The following is a 20,657-nucleotide window of genomic DNA, read 5'->3' as shown; positions in this document are numbered from 1 at the left end:
AAACACATAAAGAAATGCTCACCATCACTGGCCATCAGAGAAACGCAAATCAAAACCACAATGAGATACCATCTCACACCAGTTAGAATGGCAATCATTAAAAAGTCAGGAAACAACAGGTGCTGGAGAGGATGTGGAGAAATGGGAACACTTTTACACTGTTGTTGGGACTGTAAACTAATTTAACCCTTGTGGAATTCAGTGTGGTGATTCTTCAGGGATCTAGAACTAGAAATACCATTTGACCCAGCCATCCCATTACTGGGTATATACCCAAAGGACTATAAATCATGCTGCTATAAAGACACATGCACACGTATGTTTATTGCAGCACTATTTACAATAACAAAGACTTGGAACCAACCAAAATGTCCAACAATGATAGACTGGATTAAGAAAATGTGGCACATATACACCATGGAATACTATGCAGCCATAAAAAATAATGAGTTCATGTCCTTTGTAGGGACATGGATGGAATTGGAAGTCATCATTCTCAGTAAACTATCACAGGAACAAAAAGCCAAACACTGCATATTCTCACTCATAAGTGGGAATTGAACAATGAGAACACATGGACACAGGAAGGGGAAGATCACACTCTGGGGACTGTTGTGGGGTGGGGTGAGGGCGACGGATAGCATTGGGTGCTATACCTAATGCTAGATGACAAGTTAGTGGGTGCAGCGCACCATCATGTCACATGTATACATATGCAAATAACCCGCACATTGTGCACATGTACCCTAAAACTTAAAGTATAATAATAAAAAAAAATTCACAGAAGAATTATGAGAAACTTTTTCATGATGTGTACATTCAACTCACAGAGTTGAACCTATCTTTTTATTGAACAGTTTTGAAACTCTCTTTTCTACAATCTGGAAGTGGATATTTGGACCCTCTAAGGCCTACGTTGGAAAAGGAAATATCTTCACATAAAAACTACACAAAAGCATTCTGAGAAACTTCTTTGTGATGAGTGCATTCATCACCCAGGGTTGAATCTTTCTTTTGATTGAGCAGTTTTTAAACACTCTTCATGTAGTATCTGAAAGTGGATATTTGGAGTGCTTTCAGGCCTATTTTGGAAAAGGAAATATCTTCACATAAGATCTACACAGAAGCATTCTGGGAAACTCCTTTGTGATGTGTGCATTCAGCTCACAGAATTGAACCTATTTTTTGATTGAGCAATTTTGAAACTCTCTTTTTGTAGAATCTGCAAGTGCATATTTGGAGCCCTTTGTGGCCTATGGTGGAAAAGGAAATATGTTCACAAAAAACTACACAGAAGGATTCTGAGAAACTTTTTTGTGATGTGTGCATTCATCTCACAGAGTTGAAACTTTCTTTTGATTGAGCAGTTTTAAAACCCTCTTTTTGTAGAATCTTCAAGTGGATATTTGGGGGGCTTTGAGGCCTATTGTGGAAAAGGAAATATCTTCACACAAAAAATACACAGAAGCATTCTGAGAAACTACTTTGTGTTATGTGCATTCACCTCACAGAGTTGAACCTTGCTTTTGATTGAGCAGTTTGGAAACACTCTTTTTGTAGAATCTACAGGTAGATATTTGGATCGCTTCGACGCCTATTGTGGAAAAGCATGTATCTTCACATAAAAACTACACAGAAACATTGAGAAACTTCTTTGTGATGTGTTCATTCTTCCCACACAGTTGAACCATTCTTTTCATTGAGCAGTTTTGTAACAATCTTTTTTAGAATCTGCAAATGGATAATTGGAAAGCTTTGAGGCCTAATGTGGAAAAGAAAATATCTTCACATAGAAACTACACAGTAGAATTCTGAGAAACTTCTTTGTGATGTGTGCATTCAACTCACAGAGTTGAATCTTTCTTTTGATTGACCAGTTTGGAAACATTCTTTCTGTAGAATCTCCAAGTGGATATTTGGAGCCTTTTGCAGCCTACGGTGGAAAAGGAAATATCTTCACATAAAAACTACACAGAAGCATTTGGAGAAACTTCTTTGTGATGTGTTCATTCTTCCCACACAGTTGAACCATTCTTTTCATTGAGCAGTTTTGTAACAATCTTTTTTAGAATCTGCAAATGGATAATTGGAAAGCTTTGAGGCCTAATGTGGAAAAGAAAATATCTTCACATAGAAACTACACAGTAGAATTCTGAGAAACTTCTTTGTGATGTGTGCATTCAACTCACAGAGTTGAATCTTTCTTTTGATTGACCAGTTTGGAAACATTCTTTCTGTAGAATCTCCAAGTGGATATTTGGAGCCTTTTGCAGCCTACGGTGGAAAAGGAAATATCTTCACATAAAAACTACACAGAAGCATTTGGAGAAACTTCTTTGTGATGTGTGCATTCATCTGACACAGTTGAACTTTTCTTTTGACTGAGCAGTATTTTTTTTTTAATTATACTTTAAGTTTTAGGGTACATGTGCACATTGCGCAGGTTAGTTACATATGTATACATGTGCCATACTGAGCAGTTTTGAAACACTCTTTTGTAGAATCTGCAAGTGGATATTTGGCGCGTTTGACGGCTATTGTGTAAAAGGAAATATCTTCACATAAAATCTACACAGGAACAGTCTGAGATATTTTTGTGATGTGTGCATTCATTTCACAGAGTTGAACCTTTCTTTAGATTGTGCAGTTTTTAAGTGCTCTTTTAGTGCAATCTGCAGGTGGATATTTGCGGCGCTGTGAGGCATACTGAGGAAAAGGAAATTTCTTCACATAAAAAATACACAGAAGCATTATTAGAAACTTATTTGTGATGTGTGCATTCAACACATGGAGTTAAACCTATCTTTTGATGAGCAGTTTTGAAACTCTCTTTTTTTGGAATCTGCATGTGGATATTTGGAGCGCTTTGGGGCCTATGGTGTAAAAGGAAATATCTTCACATAAAAGCTACACAGAAGCATTCTGAGAAACTTCTTTGTGATGTGTGCATTCAACTCACAGGGTTGAACTTATCTTTTTATTGAGGAGCTTTGAAACTCTCTTTTTGCAGAATCTGCAAGTGGATATTTAGAGCCCATTGCAGCCTGTGGTGGAAAAGGAAATATCTTCAGATAAAAACTACACAGGAGCATTCTGAGAAAGTTCTTTGTGATGTGCACATTCATCTCACAGATTTGAACCTTTCTTTTGATTGAACAGTTTTGAAACACTCTTTTTATAGTATCTGCAAGTGGATATTTGGAGCGCTTTGAGGGCTATCGTGGAAAAGGAAATATCTTCACATAAAAACTACACAGAAACATTCAGAAAACTTTCTTTTGATGTGTGCATTCATCTCACAGAGTTGAACCTTTCTTTTGATTGAGCAGTTTGAAACACTCTTTTTGTAGAATCTGCAAGTGGATATTTGCAGCTCTTTGAGGACTATTGTGAAAAAGGAAATATCTTCACATGAAAACTATCTAGTAGCATTCTCAGAAATGTCTTTTGACGGGTGCATTCATCTCGAAGAGTGCTTTGCGGCCCATTGTGGAAAACGAAATATCTTCACATAATAACTACACAGAAGCATTCTGAGAAACTTCTTTGTGATTTGTGCATTCATCTCACAGAGTTGTAACTTTCTTTTGATACAGCAGTTTGGAAACACTCTTTTAGTATAATCTACAAGTGGATACTTAGAGCACTTCGAGGCGTATTGTGGAAATGGAAATATCTTCACATAAAAACTGCACAGAAGCATTCTGAGCAACTTCTTTGTGATGTGTGCATTCAACTCATAGAGTTGAACTTGTCTTTTGATTGAGCAGTTGTGAAAGTCTCTTTTTGTAGTATCTGCAAGTGAATATTTGGAGCCCTTTGCAGCCTATGGTGGAAATGGAAATATCTTCACATAAAAACTACACAGAACTATCCTGAGAAACTTCTTTGTTATGTGTTCATTCATCTCACAGAGTTGAAATTTTCTTTTGTTTGAGTAGTATTGAAACACTCTTTTTTGTAGACTGTGCATGTGGATATTTACAGGGCTTTGAGGACTATTGTGGAAAAGGAAGTGTCTTCACATAAAACCTACGCAGAAGCATTTGGAGAAATTTATTGTGATGTGTGCATTCCTCTGACAGAGTTGAAACTTTCTTTTGATTGAGCATTTTTGAAACACTCTTCTTGTAGAATCTGCAAGTGGATATTTGGAGCTCTTTGAGGACTATTGTGGAAAAGGTAATATCTTCACATAAAAACTAAACAGAAACATTCTGAGAAACTTCTTTGTGATGTATGCATTCATCTCACAGAATTGAACTCTTCTTTTGATTGAGCAGTTTGGAAACACGCTTTTTCTAGAATCTGTAAGTGGATATTTGGAGCTCCTTGAGGCCTATTTTGGAATAGGATATATCTTCACATAAAAACTACACAGAAGCATTCTGAGAAACTTCCTTGTGATGTGTGCATTGAACTCACAGAGTTGTACCTATCTATTGGTAGAGGATTTTAGAAACTCTCTTTTTGGAGAATCTGCAAGTGAATATTTGGAGCCCTTTGTGGCCTACTGTGTAAAAGGAAATACCTTCACATAAAAACTACACGGAAGTACTCTGGGAAACTTCTTTGCGATGTGTGCATTCATCTCACAGAGTTGAAGCTTTCTTTAGACTGAACAGTTTGGAAACTCTCTTTTTATAGAATAAGCAAGTGGATATTTGAAACACTTTGAGGCCTACTGTGGAAAAGAAAATATCTTCACATAAAAACTGACACAGAAGCATTCTGATAAACTACTTTGTGATGAGTGCATTAATCTCACGAAGTTGAACCTTTCTTTTCTTTGAGCAGTTTGGAAACAATCTTTACAGAATCTGCAGGTGGATATTTGGAGCACTTTGAGGCAAATTGTGGAAAAGGAAATATCTTCACATAAAAACTGCACAGAAGCATTCTGAGAAACTTCTTTATGATGTGCGCATTCAACTCACAGACTTGAACCTTTCTTTTGATTGAATAGTTTTGAAACACTCTTTTTGTAGAATCTGCAAGTGTATATTTGTAACCCTTTGAGGCCTACTGTGGAAAAGGAAATATCTTCACATAAAAACTACATAAAAGCATTCTGAGAAACTTCTTTGTGATGTGTGCATTCCCCTCAAAGAGTTGAACCTCTCTTTTGATTGAACACTTTGGAAACCCCCTTTTTGTAGAATCTGCAAGGTGATATTTGGAGCCCTTTAAGACCTATTTTGGAAAAGGAAATATCTTCACATAAAAACTACACGAAAGTATTGTGAGAAACTTCGTCATGATTTGTGAATTCGTCTCATAGAGTTGAACCTTTCTTTTCATTGACCAGTTTGGAAACACTCTTTTTGTAACATCTGCAGGTGGATGTTTGGAGCACTTTGTGGCGAATGGTGTACAAGGAAATATCTTTACATAAAAAGTACGCAGAAGCATTCTGAGACACCTCTTTGAGATGTGTGCATTCAAGTCACCGGGTTAAGCCTATCTTTTTATAGAGCAGTTTTGAAACTCTATCTTTGCAGATTCTGTAAGTGGATATTTGGTGTGTTGTGCAGCCAAGTGTGAAAAAGGAAATATCTTCACATAAAGACCACACAAAATAATTCTGAGAAACTCCTTTGTGTTGTGTGCATTCATCTCACAAAGTTGAACCTTTCTTTTGATTAAGCAGTTTTGAAACACTCGTTTTGTAGAATGTGCAAGTCAATTTTTCGAGCACTCTGAGGCCTATTGTGGAAAAGGAAATATCTTCACATAAAAACTACAAAGAAGCATTGTGAGAAACTACTTTGTGACGTGTGCATTCATCACACAGAGTTGAACCTTTCTTTTTATTGAGCAGTTTGTTAACACTCTTTTTGTAGAATCCCCAAGGGGATATTTTTAGTGCTTTGAGATCTTTGGTGGGAAAGGAAATATCTTCACATAGAAACTACACAGAAGCATTCTGAGAAACTTATTTGGGATGTGTGCATTCATCTCACCGAGTTGAATCTATCCTTTGATTGAGCAGTTTTTAATCACTCTTTTTGTAGAATCTTCAAGTGGATATTTGGAGCATATTTAGACCTATGGTGGAAAAGGAAACATCCTCACATAAAAACTACGAAGAAGCATTCTGAGAAAAGTCTTTGTAATGTGTGCACTCATCTCACAGAGTTGAAACTTTACTTTGATTGAGCAGTTTGTAAACACTCTTTTTGCAGAATTTGGACGTGTATATTTGGAGTGCTTTGTGGCCTGTTGTGGAAAAGAAAATATCTTCACATAAAAACTAGACGGAAGCATTCTGAGAAACTTCTTTGTGATGTGTGCATTCATCTCAGAGAATTATCCTTTCTTTTGATTGACCAGTTTGGACACACTCTTTTGTAGAATCTGCAAGTGGATACTTGGAGTGCTTTGAGGCCTATGGTGGAAAAGGAAATATCTTCACATAAAAACTACACAGAAGCATTCTCAGAAACTTTTTTGTGATGTCTGCATTCGACTCACACAGCTGAACCTATCTTTTTATTAAGAAGTTTTGATTCTCTCTTTTTGTGAAATCTGCAAGTGGATATTTGCAGACCTTTCTGGCCTATTTTGGAAAAGGAAATATCTTCACATAAAAAATAGAAGCATTCTGAGAAACTTCTTTGTGATGTGTGCGTTCATCTCAAAATGTTGAACATTTCTTTTGATTGAGCAGTTATTATTATTATTATTATTATACTTTAAGTTTTAGGGTACATGTGCACATTGTGCAGGTTAGTTACATATGTATACATGTGCCATGCTGGTGCGCTGCACCCACTAACTCGTCATCTAGCATTAGGTATATATCCCAATGCTATCCCTCCCCCCTCCTCCCACCCCACAAGAGTCCCCAGAGTGTGATGTTCCCCTTCCTGTGTCCATGATATCTCATTGTTCAATTCCCACCTATGAGTGAGAATATGCGGTGTTTGGTTTTTTGTTCTTGCGATAGTTTACTGAGAATGATGACTTCCAATTTCATCCATGTCCCTAAAAAGGATATGAACTCATCATTTTTTATGGCTGCATAGTATTCCATGGTGTATATAGACTGGATTAAGAAGATTTAGTAGTTTTTAAAAAATCTTTTTGTAGTATCTGCAAGGGGATATTTGGAGCGTTTCGGGGCCTATTGTGGAAACGGTACTATCTTCACATAAAAACAAGACAGAAGCATTCTGAGAAACTTTTGGCAATCTGTGCATTCAACTCACAGATTTGAACCTTTCTTTTGATTGAACAGTTTTGAAACACTCTTTTTGTAGTATCTGTAAATGGATATTTGAAGCGGTTTGAGGTCTATCTTGGAAAAGGAAATATCTTCACATATAAACTAGACAGAAGCATTCTGAGAAACTTCTCTGTGATAAGTGCCTTCACCTCACAGAGTTGAACCTTTCTTTTGATTGAGCAGTTTTGAAACACTCGTTTTGTTGTATATGCAAGTGGGTATTTGGAGCGATTTGTGGTCTATGGTGGAAAAGGAAATATCTTCACATAAAAACTAGACAGAAGCACTCTGAGAAACTTCTTTGTGATGTGTGCATTCATCTCACCAAGCGGAACCATTCTTTTGATGGAGCTGTTTTGAAATACTCATTTTGTAGAATCTGCAAGTGGATATTTGGAGGGCTTTCAGGCCTGTGGTGGAAAAGGAAATATCTTCACATAAAAACTAGGCAGAAGCATTCTGAGAAACTTCTTTTTAATGTGTGCATTCATCTCACAGTGTTGAAACTTTCTTTTGATTGAGGGTTTTGAAACAGTCTTTTTGATAAATCTGCAAGTGGATATTTGGAGTGAATTGTGGCCTATGGTTTAAAAGGAAATATCTTCACATAAAAACTAGACAGAAGCCTTCTGAGAAACTTCTTTGTGATATGTGCGTTCATCTCACCGGGTTGAATCTTTCCTTTCATCGAGCAGTATTGAAACACCCTTTTTGTAGAATCTGAAATAGATGTTTGGAGCGATTGTGTCCTATGGTAGTAAAGGCAATATTTTCACAGAAAAACTAGACAGAAGCATTCTGCAAAACTTCCTTGTGATGTGTTCATTTATCTCACCAAATTGAACCATTCTTTTCCTTGAGCAGATTTGATACACTTTTTTTGTAGAATGTGCAAGTGAATATTTGGAAAGCTTTGATGAGTTTGATGGAAAAGGAAATACCTTCACATATAAACGAGACAGAAGCATTCTGAGAAACTTCTTTCTGATATGTGCATTCAACTCACAGAGTTGAACCTTTCTTTTGATTCAGCAGTTTTGAAACACACTTTTTGAAGGATATGTAAGTGGATATTTGGAGTGCTTAGGGGTCGATGGTAGAAAGGAAATATCTCCACATAAAAACTTGATGGAAGCATTCTGAGAAACTTCTTTGTGATGTGTGCATTCATCAGAGAGAGTTTAACATTTCTTTTGACTGAGCAGTTTTGAAACTCTCTTTTTGTAGAATCTGCAAGTGGACATTTGGAGCCACTTGAGGCCTATTGTGGAAAGGTGAATAAATTCACATAAAAGCTACACGGAAGCATTCTGACAAACTTATTTGTGATGTGCACATTCATCTCACAGATTTGAAAATTTCTTTTGACTGAGCAGTTTTGAAATGCTCTTTTTGGAGAATCGGCCAGTGGATATTTGGAGCGCTTTGAGGACTATGGTGGAAAAGGAAATATCTTCACATAAAAACTAGAGGAAACATTCTGAGAAACATATTTGCGATGTGTGCATTCCTCTTACAGAGTTGAACATTTCTTTTGATTAAGCAGTTTTGAAACACTCTTTTGTAGAATCTGCTAGAGGATATTTGGAGCGCTTTGAGGCCTATGGAGGAAAAGGAAATATCTTCAATTAAAAACTAGACAGAAGCATTCTGAGAAACTTCTTTGCGATGTTTGCATTCATCTCACAGGGTTGAAATTTTCTTTTGATTGAGCAGTTTTGAGACACTCTTTTTGTAGAATCTGCCTGTGGATAATAGGAGCGCTTTGGGGCATATTTTGGAAAAGGAAATACCTTCACATAAATAGGAGACAGAAGCATTCTGAGAAACTTCTTTGTGATGTGTGCATATATATCACAGAATTGAACCTTTCTTTTCATTTAGCCTTTTGAAACACTCTTTTTCTAGAATCTGCAAGTGAATATTTGGAGCGCTTTGCAGCCTATGGTGGAAAATAAATATCTTCACATAAAAACTAGACAGAAGCAATCTGAGAAACTACTTTGTGATGTGTGCATTCATCTCACAGAGTTGAAACTTTCTTTTGATTGAGCTGTTTTGAAACACTCTTTTTGTATAATCTGCAAGTGGATATTTAGAGCGCTTTGAGGCTTATGGTGGAAAATGAAACATCTTCACATAAAAACTAGACAGCAGCATTCTGAGAAACTTCTTTGTAATGTGTGCATTCATCTCACAGAACTTAACCTTTCTTTTGATTGAGCAGTTTTGAAATACTCTTTTTGTAGAATCTGCAAATGGATATATGGATCGTTTTGAGGTCTACCATGCAAAAGATATATCTTCACAGAAAAACTAGACAGAATCTTTCTGAGAAACTTCTTTGTGACATGCACATTCATCTTACAGTGGTGAACCTTTGTTTTGATTCAGCAGTTTTCAAACACTCTTTTTGTAGAATTTGCAAGTGGATATTTGGAGCGCTTAGGGGCCTATGGTGGAAAAGGAAATATCTCCACATAAAAACTTGACGGAAGCACTCTGAGAAACTTCTTTGATGTGTGTATTCAACTCACAGAGTAGAACCTTCCTTTTGATTTAGCAGTTTTGAACCACTCTTTTTGTAGAATCTGCAAGTGGATATTTGGAGCCCTTTGTGGCACACAGTGGAAATGGAAATATCTTCACATAAAAACTAGACAGAAGCATTCTGAGAAAGTTCTTAGTGATGTGTGCATTCATCTCACAGAATTAAATCTTTCTTTTGATTGCAGTTTTGACACACTCCTTTGTAGAATCTGCAAGTGGATATTTGGAGCGCTTTAAGGCCTATTGTGGAAAAGGAAATATCATCACATAAAAACTACACAGAAGCATTCTGAGAAATTTCTTTGTGATGTGTGCATTTGTCTCACAGAGTGGAACTTTCTCTTGATTGAGCAGTGTTGAAACACTCATTTTGTAGAATCTGCAGGAGGGTATTTGGAGCACTTTGCTGCATAGGTTGTGAAAGGAAGTATCTTGACATAAAAACTAGACAGAGGAATTCTGAAAAACTTCTTTGTGATGTGCGCGTTCATTTGACAGAGTTGAACCTTTCTTTTGATTGAGCAGTTTTGAAACACTCTTTTTGTAGTATCTGTAAATGGATATTTGAAGCGGTTTGAGGTCTATGGTGGAAAAGGAAATATCTTCACATATAAACTAGACAGAAGCATTCTGAGAAATTTCTCTGTGATTTGTGCATTCATCTCACAGAGTTGAACATTTCTTTTGATTGAGCAGTTTTGAAACACTCTTTTTGTAGGATCTGCAAGTGAATATTTGGAGTGCTTTTAGGCCTTTGGTGGAAAAGCAAATATCTTTGCATCAAAACTAGACAGATGCATTTTGAGAAACTTCTTTGTGATGTGTGCATTCATCTCACAGATTTAAACCTTTCCTTTGATTGAACAGTTTTGAAACACTGTTTTTGGTGAATCTGCAAGTGGATATTTGGAGCGCTTAGAGGCCTATGCTGTAAAACAAATATATTCACATAAAAACTAGACAGAAGCATTCTGAGAAACTTCTCTGTGATGTGTGCACTCATCTCACAGAGTTGAACCTTTCTTTTGGTTGAGTAGTTTTGAAACACTCTTTTTGTAGCATCTGCAAGTGTATATTTGGAGCGGTTTGCCTCCTATGGTGGAAAAGGAAATATCTTCACATAAAAACTAGACAGATGCATTCAGAGAAACTTCTTTGTGATGTGTGCATTCATCTCACAGAGGTGAACTTCTAGTGTTTTGGACTCATCCAAGCCTCAACATTAGCTTTAAGAGCTCCTTGATCTTTCCAGCAGGAGAAAAATGAACATGCAAAGCTCTCAGGCTCATTGATATAATCCTCTCAAGGATCAGTCTCATTAGCAGACAGCACAGTCTTGATCCCTTGTTTCACCAAACTAACAACTCGGCTGAGAGAAGTTGCTGTTAGTCCTAGGGGAACTTCTCATATCCCTTGCAAGCTGTTCAAATATTTGTGTATTTTCCCCTTTCAGAAAGTTGTGTTTATCTCAGCATCCCATTGTCATCTCCAAAATTAAATAATTGTGAAGGATCTAAGATTTCATCCTATTTGTAAACAAACCTATTAACCTTCCATTTTCATGGATGCTGGTAGAAGGCATGAGACACTGAAGCATGAAAAAAAATACCTACTATTTACTGTCTACCTGGAGGCAAAAGACTCATATTTGTATTAGTTCTCCTTGTCCATACTACATTTTTTAGAGGGACTTCAAAAGGCTCAGATGGACATTGCACATGGGGAAGATTTGTGTCACAGCTGAGCAGACTCAAGGCTAAGAAACCTCAATCTTCTTAAAGTAGGTTACATGCAAACCTGTCCAACCTTTGCCTCACAGAGAAAAATTGTCTTTATTATATTGATTGAGCAATTTATCTGCCATTCACCTGAAGACAAAAACTACTACCCTTTTTCCAGGTTATTCGTGTACAAAAATCTTTGAAAAATAACCCGGAACAGGACAGGTATGTGATGTAAGACACTACAAAATGACAAACTCTAAGAGACTTTTACAGAACTACATCTCAGTAGGATGCATCTTTTCCATAAAATCTTGCACTAAACAATCCTGTAATGAAAAAAATCCATTGAAGATTTTTGACATGAAGACTAACTTTGGTTGTTTTGTGTTGTGGGATTGTTCAAGTGATTCTCCTGTGTCAGCCTCCAAAGTAGCTGGAGTACAGGCTTCCACGACCACACTCAGCTTATTTTTCTATTTTTAGTAGAGGTGGGGTTTTACTATGTTGGTCAGGCTGGTCTCGAACTCCTGATCTCAGGTGGTCCGCCTGCCTTGGCCTCACAAAATGCTAGGAATATAGGCATGAGCCACCATGCCCGGCCCCAGAAATGAAAGTTCTATGTGTGCAGTAATGTAATTCTGACTGATAAATGACAGGTGACAGTAAGTGAAAATCTAACAAAATTCAACATTTTTACATATTTAGACACATTGTAATTGGTTAGCTTATTGGAAAAAGTTAAATGACTACCAATTTATACGGCATATTTATTCTGAATGAATTGCTAATCTAGATTTGAGAGATGAAATAATTATTTTTACAACACAGAAACATAAAGTGCATTTCCATATACGAACAATGAACAATTTGACAGTAAATTAATAAAACAATTGTTTGCAACAACATTAAAATAATATAATTCTTAGCAATAAATTTAATAAGAAGGTACATATTTTGTACAATAAAAAAATACAGGATCAGAATATTTATGAAAAAAACTAAAAAGGACTTAAATAACTGGCAATAAATTCCGTGTTCCTGAACCTGAAGACTTAATGAAGTTAAGATGAAAATACTACTACCCAAAGTAGTGTACAGATGTACTGTAATCCCAATTTTTAATTTTTCCAACTTTTCTTTTGCAAAAGCAAAATAATTCATTTAAAACTTCATATGAAATTTGAAAATCCTCTGAATGTATAGAATAATCTTGAAAAGAAGAACAAAATTAGATATTTCACAATTTTAAATTTGAAAACATACAAAGCTACTATAACAGTTTGCTAGTGGCATAAGAACAATTGTAGAGATCAAATAAATAAAATAGATAATCCAAAAAACCCTTGCATAAATTATTGATTGTCTTTTGACAAGGGTGCCTTAGTCATTATGTAAAGAAAGAGACAGTTTGTTCCACAATAAATTCTGGATAAAACAAGTCCACATTTAAACCAGTAAAGTTGAATCTTTATCACATTCCAAGTACAAAAATTAAATAAAAATAGATTAAAGACATAAGTGTTCAACTTTAGTGGTTTCTAATGGTTGTTTTTATTTATGTTGGGTCAGTACTAACATGAACACCTTTATACACACAAACTAGAAAACTTTAAAGAAATAGATACATTACTAGATATACACACTCTCCCAAGATTAAGCCAGGAAGACAATTACTTCTTGAATGGACCAATAAAAAGCTCTGATATTATATAGGTAATAAGTAGCTTGCCAATCAAAAAAATAAAAGCCCTGGACTTTATGGATTTACAGCCAAATTCTACAAAATGTACAAAGAAGAGCTTGTACAATTCCTACAGAAACTATCCCCAAAAATTGAGGAGGACGGTCTCCTCCCCAACTCATTCTATGAGGACAGCATGATCTTGACACCAAAACCTGGCAGAGACACAACAAAAACACAAAATTAGCCGGGCTTGGTAGCAGATACCTGTAGTCCCAGCTACTTGGGAGGCTGAGGCAGGAGAATGGCATGAACCCAGGAGGCGGAGCTTTCATTAAGCAGAGATTTCACCAGTGCACTCCAGCCTGGGCAACAGAGGGAAACTCTGTCAAAAAAAAAAAAAAAAAGAAAGAAAGAAAAGAAAACTTCAGGCCAATATTCTTGACAAACATCAATACAAAAGTTTTCAGAAAAATATTTGTAAACCAAATCCAGCAGCACATCAAACAGGTAATCCGTCATTATCAAGTAAGCTGCCTCCTTAGGATGCAAGGTTGGTCCAGCATGTGCAAATCAATAAATGTAATACATCACATAAACAGAACTAAAAACAAAAAACAGACGATTATCCCAATAGATGCAGAAAATAATAAAAGCCGTGTATAACAAACCCACAGCCAACAATCTGTTGAATGGGCAACAGTTGGGAGCGTTTTTTTTTGAAAACCAGCACAAGGCAAGAATGCCCTCTCTCACCATTTCTATTCAACATAGTATTGAAAGTCCTGACTAGAGCAATCAGGCTAGAGAAAGAAACACAAAAAGCATCCAAATAGGAAGAGAGAAAGCCAAACTATTTCTGTTTGCAGATAACATAATTCTATATTTAGAAAATCCTGTAGTTTCAGCTACAAAGCTTCTTTAGTTAACAAACAACTTCAGCGAAGTTTCAAGATACTAAATCAATGTGCAAAGATCACTAACATTTCTCTACACCAATGATAACCACACTGACAGCAAAATCAGAAAGGCCATCCCATTCACAATTGCCACAGAAATAATAAAATACCTGGAAATGCAACTCACCAGGGAGGTGAAAGAGCTCTACAATGAGAATTACAAAACACTGCTCAAAGAAATCAGGGAAGACACAAACAAATGGAAAACCACCCCATGCTCATGGATAGGAAGAACCAATATGACTAAAATGGCTACACTTCACAAAGCAATTGACAGATTTAGTGCTATTTCAATCAAACTGCCAATAAAAATTTTTACAGAGCTAGAAAAAACTATTTTAAAATTCCTATAGGCTGGTTGCAGTGGCTCACGCCTGTAATCCCAGCACTCTGGGAGGCCGAGGGGTGCAGATCATGAGGTCAGGAGATCGAAACCATCCTGGCCAACATGGTGAAACTCCTTCTCAACTAAAAATACAAAAAATAGCTGGGCGTAGTGGCAAGCGCTTGTAATCCCAGCTACTCGGGAGGCTGAGGCAGGAGAATCCATTGAACCAGGGAGTCAGAGGTTGCAGTGAACTGAGATTGCACCACTGCACTGCAGCCTGATGTTAGAGTGATAATCCATCAAAAAAAATTATATATATGAAACCAAAAAGGAGCACACATAGCCAAGGCAATCCTAAGCAAAAAAGAACAAAGCTGCAGGCATCAGGTTGCCTGGCTTCAAATTACACTACAGGGCTATAGTAATGAAAACAGCATAATACTAATACAAAAACAGACACATAGACAAATGGAGCAGAATAGAGAGCCCAGAAACAAGGCTGCACATCTATGCCCATGTGATAATTGACAAGGCTGACAAAAACAAGCAATGGGAAAAAGATTATTTATTCAATAAGTGGTGCTGGAATAATTGGCTGGCAATATGTGGAAGATTGAAGCTGGACCCCTTATTTACATCATATACAAAAAAAAATCAACTCAAGACTGATTGAAGACTTAAATATAAAATCTTTATGTATAAAAACCATGAAAGACAATCCAGGCAATACCATCCTGGATATAGGAAAGGACAAAGATTTCATGATAGAAATACCAAAAGCAATAGCAAGAAAAGCAAAAATTAACAAGTAGGATTTAATTAAAGTAAAGAGATTTTGCATAGCAGAAAAAAAAACTATTAACAGAGTAAACAGAAAACTTATGGAGTGGAAAAAAATATTTGTAAACTGTCTATCTAACAAAGGTCTAATATCTATCATCTATAAGGAAATTAAATTTACAAAAGAAAAACAACCCCATTAAAAAGTGGGCAAAGACATGAACAGACAGTTTTCGAAAGAAGACATACATGAGGCCAACAAGTGTATGAGAAAAAGCTCAGCATCAATGATAGTTAGAGAAATGAAAATTAAAACCACAATGAAATGCCATCTCACACTAGTCAGAATGGCTATAGTCAAACAATAAATGCTGGAGAGGTTGTAGAGAAAAGAGAACTTATACAATGTTGGTGGGAGTGTAAATTAGTTCAACTGCTGTGGAAAGCAGTTTGGCAATTCCTCAAAGAGCTAAAAGCAGAACTAACATTCAATAGTTCTGCTCGCAATCCCATTACTGCATATATTTCCAGAAAAATAGGAATTATTCTACCATAAAGACACATGCATGCAAATGTTCACTGCAGCCCTATTCACAACAGCAATGACATGGAATCAACCTAAATACTATCAGAAAAAGATTAGATAAGCAAAATGTGCTACGTATACATTATGGAATACTATGTACCCATAAAAAAGAATGAGATTATGTCTTTTGTGGGAAAATAGATGTAGCTGGATACTATTGTCCTTAGCAAACTAACACAGGAAGAGAGAACCAAATATCACATGTTCTGACTTATAAGTGGGAGCTAAATGATAAGAATGTATGAACACGAGGAGGAAAACAGTAGACCCTGTGGTCTACTTGAAGTAAGAGGGTGGGAGGAGGGAAAGAAGCAGAAAAGATAGCCATTGGGTACTGGGCTTAATACCTGGGTGATGAAATCATCTATACAGCAAACTCCTGTGACATATGTTTACCTGTATAACAAACCTTCACACATATACCCGAACTTACTGTAAAAGTTTCAAAAAGTTAAACTTTAAAAACTCTTTGGAAAAAGCATAAGCAAAAATCTTATAACATTAAATTTTGTGATGGTTTCTTGACTGTAACACCAAAAGCATAGGCCAGAAAATAAAAAACAGATAAGTTGGACTTGATTTAAATGTGAATTTTTTGATATGAAAAGCACTCTCTTGTTCGTGTTTTTTGATAGAAAAAAACCCCACCTCTACTAAAATTTGATACAAAAAGCATGAACAAGAGAGTGAAAAGACAACCAGGAAATGGGAGAAAAGATTTGCAAAGCATGTAACTGATTGGGTACATAAGGTAAAATATAATAAGCAGGATATATAAAGAACTTCTAAAACTCAACAACAAAACGAAACAACAACAGCATTTATAAAAGGGCAGAGGACTTGTATCTACATTGGGTCAAAAAGTCTACAGAAAAATGCTCAACATCACCAGTCATGAGGGACATGGATAACAAAACCACAACAAGTTACCACTTTACATCTATTAGAGTGGCTACATAAAAACCAAAACAACAAAAATGAAAAACAACAAGTATTGGCAAGGATGTTGGGGAAGTGAAACCATGGTGCATGGCTGGTGAGAATATAAAATGATTCATTGACTGTGACAAATAAATTGGCAGTTTATCAGAAAGTTCTACATATAATTACCATATGTTTCACAACAGGTGGAACAGTTCCATATGTTCCAATTACAGGTGTATCCAAAATAATTAAAAACAATGACATAAGCTGCAAACTCTGCCTCTGTGGATTAAGTGATCCTTGTGCCTCAGTCTCCCGAATAGCTGGGACTACAAGCAAGCACCACAATGCCCAGCTAATTTTTGAATTTTTAGTAGAGATGGGGTTTTGCCATGTTTCCATGGCTGGTCTCGAACTCCTGAGCTTAAGTGATCTGCCTGCCTCAGCCTCCCAAAGTTTTGGGATTACAGGTGTGAGCCACCATGCCTGGACTCCATTATTCAATCTAAGAACTGCATGCAGAAATGTGTTCAGGTTTTAAAATTTTATTCACTTATGCACTGATACTTTCAAAGCAAATTTTATAGCAGCATCATTTACAGTAAAAAATTTAAAAAGAAATCCAGATATCTTCTAAGAGTCAAACAGACAAAGAAAATATGGTATATACACACAACAGAATATTATTTATCCTTAAAATGAATGTGGGGGGGAGGAGCCAAGAAGGCCAAATAGGAACAGCTCTGATCTACAGCTCCCAGTGTGAGTGACGCAGAAGACAGGTGATTTCTGCATTTCCAACTGAGGTACCAGGTTCATCTCACTGGGGAGTGCCAGACAGTAGGTGCAGGACAGTGGGTGCAGTGCAACGTGGATGAGCCGAAGCAGGGCAAGGTATTGCCTCACCCGTGAAGTGCAAGGGGTCAGGGAATTCCCTTTCCTAGTCAAAGAAAGTGGTGACATATGGCATCTGGAATATCAGGTCACTCCCACCTTAACACTGCGTTTTTCCAATGGGCTTAAAAAAGTCACACCAGGATATTATATCCTGCACCTGGCTCAGAGAGTCCTACGTCCATGGAACCTCACTCATTGCTAGCACAGCAGTCTAAGATCAAACTGCAAGGTGGCAGCGAGGTTGGGGGAGGGACGCCTGCCATTGCTAAGGCATGAGTAGGTAAACAAAGAAGCCAGGAAGCGGGAACTGGGTTCAGCCCACCACAGCTCAAGGAGGCCTGCCTGCCTCTGTAGGCTCCACCTCTGGGGGCAGGGCAGAGACAAACAAAAAGACAGCAGTAACCTCTGCAGACTTAAATATCCCTCTCTGACAGCTTTGAAGAGTGTAGTGGTTCTCCCAGCTTGCAGCTTGTGATCTGAGAATGGACAAACTGCCTCCTCAAGTGGGTCCTTGACTCCTGAGTAGCCTAACTGGGAGGCACCCCCCAGTAGGGTTGGACTGAAACCTCACACAGCCTGGTACTCTTCTGAGACAAAACTTCCAGAGGAATGATCAGGCAGCAGCATCTGCAGTTCACCAATATCCACTGTTCTGCAGTCACCGCTGCTGATACGCAGGCAAACAGGGTCTGGAATGGACCTCCAATAAACTCCAACAGATCTGCAGCTGAGGGTCCTGACTGTTAGAAGGAAAACTAACAAACAGAAAGGACATCCACACCGAAAACCCATCTGTACATCACCATCATCAAAGCCCAAGTTAGATAAAACCACAAAGATGGGAAACAAGTAGAGTAGAAAAACTGGAAACTCTAAAATTCATAGCACCTCTCCTCCTCCAAAGGAACACAGCTCCTCACCAGCAATGGAACAAAGCTGGATGGAGAATGACTTTGATGAGTTGAGAGAAGAAGGCTTCAGATGATCAAACTACTCTGAGCTACAGGAGGAGATTCGAACCAATGGCAAAGAAGATAAAAACTTTGAAAAAAAATAGATGAATGGATCACTAGAATAACCAATGCAGAGAAGTCCTTAAAGGACCTGATGGAGCTGAAAACCAAGGCATGAGAACTACGTGATGAATGCAGAAGCCTCAGTAGCCGATGTCATCAACTGGAAGAAAGGATATCAGTGATGGAAGACAAAAGGAATGAAATGAAGCGAGAAGAGAAGTTTAGCAAAAAAGAATAAAAAGAAATGAACAAAGCTTCCAAGAAATATGGGACTATGTAAAAAGACCAAATCTACGTCTGATTTGTGTACCTGAAAGTGACGGGTAGAACGGAACCAAACTGGAAAACACTCTGCAGGATATTATCCAGGAGAACTTCCCCAATCTAGCAAGGTGGCCAACATTCAAATTCAGAAAATACATAGAAGGCAACAAAGGTACTCCTCGAGAATAGCAAATCCAAGACACATAATTGTCAGATTCACCAAAGTTCAAACGAATGAAAAAATGTTAAGGGCAGCCTGAGAGAAAGGTTGGGTGACCCACAAAGGGAAGCCCATCAGACTAACATCTGGGGGCCAATATTCAACATTCTTAAAGAAAAGAATTTCCAACCCAGAATTTCATATCCAGCCAAACTAAGCTTCATAAATGAAGTAGAAATAAAATACTTTACAGACAGGCAAATGCTGAGAGATTTTGTCTCCAACAGGCCTGCCCTAAAAGAGCTCCTTAAGCTGGTTTTTTAAAAGGATCAAAAAAATGATAGACCACTAGCAAGACTAATAAAGAAAAAAAGAGAAGAATCAAATAGACACAATAAACAATGATAAAGGGGATATCACCACCGATCCCATAGAAATACAAACTACCGTCAGAGAATACTACAAACACCTCTGTGCAAATAAACTAGAAAATCTAGAAGAAATGGATGAATTCATTGACACATACACTATCCCAAGAATAAACAAGGAAGAAGTTGAATCTCTGAATAGACCAAAAACAGGAGCTGAAGTTGTGGCAATAATCAATAGCTTACCAACTAAAAGGAGTCCAGGACCAGATGGATTCACAGCCGAATTCTACCGGAGGTACAAGGAGGAACTGGACCATTCCTTCTGAAACTATTCCAATCAATAGAAAAAGAGGGAATCCTCCCTAACTCATTTTATGAGGCCAGCATCATCCTGATACCAAGGCCTGGCAGAGACACAACCAAAAAAGAGAATTTTATACTAATATACTCGATTAACATTGATGCAAAAATCCTCAATAACATACTGACAAACTGAATCCAGCAGCACATCAAAAAGCTTATCCACCATGATCAAGTGGGCTTCATCCCTGGGATGCAAGGCTGGTTCAATATACGCAAATCAATAAATAAAATGCAGCATAGAAACAGAACCAAAGACAAAAACCACATGATTATCTCAATAGATGCAGAAAAGGCCTTTGACAAAATTCACCGACACTTCATACTAAAAACTCTCAATAAATTAGGTATTGATGGGACGTATCTCAAAATAATAAGAGCTATCTATGCCAAACCTACAGCCAATATCATACTGAATGGGCAAAAACTGGAAGCATTCCCTTTGAAAACTGGCACAAGACAGGGATGCCCTCTCTCACCGCCCCTATTCAACATAGTGTTGGAATTTCTGGCCAGGACAATCAGGCAGGAGAAGGAAATAAAGGTTATTCAATTAGGAAAAGAGGAAGTCAAATTGTCCCTGTTTGCAGATGACATGATTGTTTATCTAGAAAACCCCATCGTCTCAGCCCAAAATCTCCTTAAGCTGATAAGCAAATTAAGCAATGTCTCAGGATACAAAATCAATGTACAAAAATCACAAGCATTCTTATACACCAATAACAGACAAACAGAGAGCCACATCATGAGTGAACTCCCATTCACAATTGCTTCAAAGAGAAAAAAATACCTAGGAATCCAACTTACAAGGGATGTGAAGGAACTCTTC

Source organism: Pan paniscus, chromosome 21 (assembly GCF_029289425.2).
Source record: "Pan paniscus chromosome 21, NHGRI_mPanPan1-v2.0_pri, whole genome shotgun sequence".
Classification (NCBI taxonomy): Eukaryota; Metazoa; Chordata; class Mammalia; order Primates; family Hominidae; genus Pan; species Pan paniscus.
The sequence above is the reverse complement of the archived record's forward strand: the minus strand, read 5'-3'. Positions refer to the sequence as shown.